Here is a 7,010-nt window from a genome sequence, read left to right on the forward strand (position 1 = left end):
AATCTTGCTTGTTTGTAGGTGACCAAATACTTATTTTCCACCATAATTTGCAAATAAATTCATAAAAAATCCTACAATGTGATTTTCTGCACAGGTGACACCAACGGACAGGCGGAAAATAACACACAAACTAACGAAAACAACATAGGAAACTTATAGGGCACATAATCAGACCCCAAACGGACACAGGTGTAGCAGACAGACCCAACCAAACGAACATCGAAACATTCAACGGTGGCAGCTAGTACTCCGGGGACAACGAACGCCGAAGCCTGCCCGAGCAAGGAGGAGGAGCAGTCTCGGCAGAATTCGTGACAGTACCCCCCCCCTTGACGCGCGGCTCCAGCCGTGCGCCGACCCCGGCCTCGGGGACGACCAGGAGGACGCGGAGCCGGGCGCGTGGGATGACCACGGTGGAACTCAGTCAGGAGGGATGGATCTAGGATATCCCTCCTAGGCACCCAGCACCGTTCCTCCGGGCCGTACCCCTCCCACTCCACGAGATACTGGAGACCCCCCATCCGACGTCTCGAGTCCAAGATGGTCCTGACCGTGTACGCCGGAGCTCCCTCGATGTCCAGTGGGGGCGGAGGGGTCTCTCCTATCTCACCTTCCTGGAGTGGACCAGCTACCACCGGCCTGAGAAGAGACACATGGAACGAGGGGTTAATATTCTTATAATCAATAGGCAGTTGTAACCTGTAACACACCTCGTTCAATCTTCTCAGGACTTTAAAAGGCCCCACAAACCGCCGACCCAGCTTCCGGCAGGGCAGGCGGAGGGGCAGGTTTCGAGTCGAGAGCCAGACTCGATCTCCCGGTGCGTACACCGGTCCCTCACTGCGGTGGCGATCGGCGCTCGCCTTCTGTCGACGGATGGCCCGCTGCAGATGGACATGTGCAGCGTTCCACGTCTCCTCAGAGCGCCGAATCCACTCATCCACCGCAGGAGCCTCGATCTGGCTCTGGTGCCATGGTGCCCGAACCGGCTGATACCCTAACACACACTGGAAAGGGGTTAGATTGGTGGAGGAGTGGCGGAGAGAGTTCTGTGCCATCTCTGCCCAGGGGATATACCTTGCACTCCTCCGGCCGGCCCTGGCAATAGGACCTCAGAAACCTACCCACATCCTGGTTGACTCGTTCTACCTGCCCATTGCTCTCTGGGTGGTAACCCGAGGTAAGGCTCACCGAGACCCCCAAGCGTTCCATGAACGCCCCCCAGACTCTGGAGGTGAACTGGGGACCTCGGTCAGACACTATATCCTCAGGAACCCCATAGTGCCGGAAAACGTGGGTAAATAGGGCCTCAGCGGTCTGTAGGGCAGTAGGGAGACCCGGCATTGGGAGGAGACGACAGGCCTTGGAAAACCGATCCACAACGACCAAAATGGTGGTATTCCCCTGGGAGGGGGGAAGGTCGGTCACAAAATCCACCGAGAGGTGGGACCATGGTCGTTGTGGAACGGGCAGGGGATGTAACTTCCCCCTGGGCAGGTGTCTAGGCGCCTTACACTGGGCGCACACCGAGCAGGAGGAGACATAAACCCTCACATCCCTAGCTAACGTTGGCCACCAGTATTTCACACTAAGGCAGTGCACTGTCCGGCCAATACCTGGATGTCCAGAGGAGGGTGATGTATGAGCCCAATAAATAAGGCGATCTCGAACCTCGAGCGGAACGTACGTCCGCCCCACAGGACACTCTGGGGGAGTAGGGTCGGTACGTAACGCCCGCTCGATCTCCGCATCGACCTCCCACACCACCGGAGCCACCAGACAAGACTCCGGCAGTATGGGAGTAGGCTCAATGGACCTCTCCTCTGTGTCATACCGCCGGGACAGGGCGTCCGCCTTACCGTTCTGGGACCCTGGGATGTACGTGATCTTAAAAACAAACCGGGTCAGGAACATGTTCCACCGAGCCTGACGAGGGTTTAATCTCCTAGCTGCCCAGATGTACTCCAGGTTACGGTGGTCAGTCAGAATGAGGAAAGGGTGTTGAGCCCCCTCAAGCCAATGCCTCCACACCTTTAGGGCCTGAACCACGGCTAACAGCTCCCTGTCCCCTACGTCATAATTACGCTCCGCCGGGCTGAGCTTCTTAGAATAGAACGCACAGGGGCGGAGTTTAGGTGGCGTGCCGGACCGTTGCGACAGAACTGCCCCAATACCGGCCTCTGACGCGTCTACCTCAACTTGGAATGGTAAAGCGGGGTCCGGATGCGCCAGCACCGGAGCCGAAGTGAACAGGTTCTTCAGTTTAACAAATGCCCTGTCCGCCTCAGCTGACCACTGCAAACGCACCGGGCCCCCCTTCAGCAGGGACGTAATGGGAGCTGCCACCTGTCCAAAGCCCCGGATAAACCTCCGGTAGTAATTAGCAAAACCCAAAAACTGCTGCACCTCTTTTACAGTGGTTGGAGTTTGCCAATTACGCACGGCAGACACACGGTCAACCTCTATCTTCACACCAGACGCGGACAATCGATAACCCAAAAAGGAGATGGACTCCTGGAAAAACAAGCATTTCTCTGCCTTGACATACAAGTCATGCTCCAACAGCCTCCTCAACACTTGGCGTACCAGGGCTACATGCTCGGCTCGTGTAGAAGAGTACACTAGGATGTCGTCGATGTACACTACCACACCCTGCCCATGCATGTCCCGGAAAATCTCGTCCACAAAGGATTGGAAGACTGAAGGAGCATTCATTAACCCGTATGGCATGACGAGATACTCGTAATGACCCGAGGTGGTGATAAATGCTGTTTTCCATTCATCTCCCTCCCTAATGCGCATCAGATTGTACGCGCTCCTGAGATCCAACTTTGTGAAGAACCGCGCTCCGCGTAATTATTCAGTCATAGTCGCAATCAGAGGAAGAGGATAACTGTACTTAACCGTGATCTGATTGAGACTACGGTAATCAATACACGGGCGCAAACCCCCGTCCTTCTTCTTCACAAAGAAGAAACTCGAGGAAACCGGGGAAGTGGAGGACCGTATGTATCCCTGTTCCAAGGACTCGGCTATGTAAGTCTCCATAGCCACTGTCTCCTCTTGAGACAGGGGATACACACGGCTCCGCGGAAGTGCCGCTCCTGTTTGGAGATCTATCGCACAATCCCCCTGTCTATGAGGTGGCAACCGTGTTGCCCTAGTCTTGCTGAACACAAGTGCTAAATCCTCATATTCAGGGGGAATGCGCATTGCGGGCACTTGGTTCGGACTCTCCACCGAGGTCGCCCCTACGGAAACACCTAGACATCTCCCTACACACTGGGCAGACCACTCCATAAGAGCCCTCTGTTGCCACGCAATGGTAGGATCATGGGCGCTTAACCAGGGAACCCCCAGCACCAAGGGATACGCAGGAGAGTCGATCAGATAAAACTGAATGATCTCCTCATGACCCCCCTGCGTAGTCATCTTAAGTGGTGCTGTGACTTCTCTAATCAACCCCGACCCCAGCGGCCGGCTGTCTAGGGCATGAACAGGGAAGGGGGCTTCCACCGGCCGAAGGGGAATTCCTAACCTAGAACAAAATTCACGATCAACAAAATTCCCAGCTGCGCCTGAATCTACTAGCGCCTTATGCTGGGAATGAGGTGCCACCTGTGGAAATCTCACAGGTATACACAGGTGACCAACAGAGAGCTCTGGGTAAGTGGGCGCCTACTCACCTGAAATGACTCCCCAGTGCGTGACCTGTTGTCCCCTCTCCCAGGAGACCCTCCCCAGCACCTAGCCGCAGTGTGCCCTCCACGGCCACAGTTGGTGCAGGGGACGGCCCCCCTCGGGTTCTCTCTCCTCCTCTCCCTAGCGCCAGCACCCCGAGCTCCATGGGAATCGGCTCGGAGGTGCTGGAGGATGGAATGGACGACCCCCATTCGGGACGTCCGCGGGTAGCCAGCAGGGTGTCGAGACGGATGGAAATGTCCACCAACTGGTCGAAGGATAGGTTGGTGTCCCTGCAGGTCAGCTCACGACGAACGTCCTCCCGTAGGCTGCATCGATAGTGGTCGATGAGGGCCCTCTCATTCCACCCCGCATCCGCCGCTAGAGTCCGGAACTCCAGGGCGAACTCCTGTGCACTCCTCTTCCCCTGTCGGAGGTGGAACAGACGCTCCCCCGCCGCCTTCCTCTCAGGTGGATGATCGAACACTGCCCTGAAGCGGTGGGAGAACTCCGCGTAGGTGATGGTGGCGGCGTCTATTCCCCTCCATTCGGCGTTGGCCCACTCCAACGCCTTGCCGGAGAGACAGGAGATGAGGGCGGAGACGCTCTCGTATCCCGAGGGCGCCGGGTGTATGGTGGCCAGGTAGAGTTCCACCTGCAGGAGGAACCCCTGACACCCGGCTGCGGTACCATCATATGCCCTCGGGAGCGAGAGCCAAATGCCACTGGGTTCCGGTGCTGGGAGAGGAGGACTGGTCGATGGTGATGGTAAGGTGTGCGAAGGTGTGGGCACCTCTCCGGTGACCAAACGGCGCAGAGTGTTGGACACCTCGTTCATGGCGGCCCCAAGTTGCCGGATCATGGTGTCTTGATCGCTGATCCGTTCCTCCAGCGACTTGGGTGCCGCCGCTGCTCCTGCTGACTCCATAGCGGGTGTGTTATTCTGTCAGTGTTGATGTGGATGCGGTTGAGGAGTCAGACGCAGGACGCATAGGCTGAGTCAAACAAGACTTTACTAACTGTATAAACAATACAAAAATAAAGGACCTCAAAACAAGGAGGCGAGCGACAACGCACCACAGTGCGTCACAATAAACAAAGTCTAGAGTATTGCACAGGTGACACCAACGGACAGGCGGAAAATAACACACAAACTAACGAAAACAACATAGGAAACTTATAGGGCACATAATCAGACCCCAAACAGACACAGGTGTAACAGACAGACCCAACCAAACGAACATCGAAACATTCAACGGTGGCAGCTAGTACTCCGGGGACGACGAACGCCGAAGCCTGCCCGAGCAAGGAGGAGGAGCAGTCTCGGCAGAATTCGTGACAGTTTGAACAAAAAGTTAGGTCACAGGAAGCTTTATGTTGACATTTGAACAGTGAGACACATTAGCACCATTGACAGTTACCCTTTTAGAATGTTATGTTGTCAGCCTATCTCCAAATATTTGGCAAATATGTGGCCCAAAAGCATATTAATGTGATTTCATATTTTAGTTATTGCAAGACCACACACTGGTAAAGAGGAAACATTACTACCTGTATCAAATAAACTGGAATGGAAAATACTCAGTTGGGGTTCTACTAACCAAATATGTTCAGTTTTTCAGGGGGGCTGTGTCGAACAGCCTGCTGGCCGGAGTAAAAGTCCAGCAACACTCCGTATTATTCAGAGACCCATAAAATGACACCATATATGGATTCTACAGATCCTACTGAGTATTCCTTACAATACCTTTACTGCGGCACCTACTATAATTTTTGCTCTATAAGCCAATATGTATTCCATACAGTGCCTTCAGAAAGTATTCACACCCCTTGAATTTTCCCACATTTTGTTGTGTTACAGCCTGAATAAAAAAATGTGTCGCACTGATCTACACACAACACCCCACAATGTCAAAGTGTAACATTTAAAAATACGTTCAGTAGTAAAAATGTGCTTAACAAGTCAAAATAAGTTCAGTGGACTCACTCTATAAGGACTGTTCAACGCTGGTCTGACCAATCGGAATCCATGCTTCAAGATTGTTTTGATCACGCGAATGTTCCGGGTTGCCTCTGCTCTGAGAATAACATTGATGTAAATACTGACATGGTCAAAACAACTGGGAACTCGGAAAAATACGAGGTCAAATCATGACATCAGTGATCTTCAGGTCGGAAAGTCGGAGCTCTAGAAAGAAGCCAGAGTTCCCGAGTTGGATGACCGTTCAATTTGATTTTTCTCAAACTAAGCTTGTTCTTTTCCGAGTTCCCAGTTGTTTTGTATGCACTGAAGTCGGAAGTCGGAGATTTCCCAGTTCCCAGTTCCCAATTGTTTTGAACAAGGCAAAAGTTCCTCAGGAAGTGTATAGGGGATGTTGTTCCCACCGTGACAATTAAAATCTATCCAAACCAAAAACCGTGGATAGATGGCAGCATTCGCGCAAAACTGAAAGCGCAAACCACCGCATTTAACCACGGCAAGGTGACTAGGAATACGGTTGAGTACAAACTGTCCAGTTATGCCCTCCATAAGGAAATCAGACAGGCAAAAACGTCAGAACAGAGACAAAGTGGAGTAGGAATTCGCAATTCAATGGCTCCGACACGAGACGTATGTGGCAGGGACTCCAGACAATCACAGATCATAAAGGGAAAACCAGCCATGTCCCGTACACCGACGTCTTGCTACCGGACAAGCTAAACACATTCTTCACCCGCTTCGAGGAAAACACAGTGCCGCCGACGCGGGCCACAGCCGCTCCCGAGGACTGTGAGCTCTCGTTCAATCTCCCTATCCCAGTCTGCTGTCCCCACTTGCTTCAAGATGTCCACCATTGTTCCTGTACCTAAAGATAGCGAAGGTAACTGAACTAAATGACTATCGCCCCGTAGCACTCACTTCTGTCATCATGAAGTGCTTTGAGAGGCTAGTTAAGGATCATATCACCTCCACCTTACCCGACACCCTAAACCCACTGCATTTTGCATACTGCCCCAATAGATCCACCGATGACGCAATCGCCATCGCACTGCCCTATCCCATCTGGACAAGAGGAATACCTATGTAAGAATGCTGTTCATTGACTACAGCTCAGCCTTCAACATCATAGTACCGTCCAAGCTCATCATTAAGCTCAGGGCCCTGGGTCTGAACCCCGCCCTGTACAACTGGGTCCTGGACTTCCTGACAGGCCGTCTCCAGGTGCTGAAGGTAGGCAACAACACCTCCACTACGCTGATCCTCAACACATGGGCCCCACAAGGGTGCGTGCTCAGCCCCCTCCTGTATTCCCTGTTCACCCATGACTGCGTGGCCACGCATGTATCCA

The sequence above is a fragment of the Coregonus clupeaformis genome, chromosome 18 (assembly GCF_020615455.1).
Source record: "Coregonus clupeaformis isolate EN_2021a chromosome 18, ASM2061545v1, whole genome shotgun sequence".
NCBI classification, from domain to species: domain Eukaryota; kingdom Metazoa; phylum Chordata; class Actinopteri; order Salmoniformes; family Salmonidae; genus Coregonus; species Coregonus clupeaformis.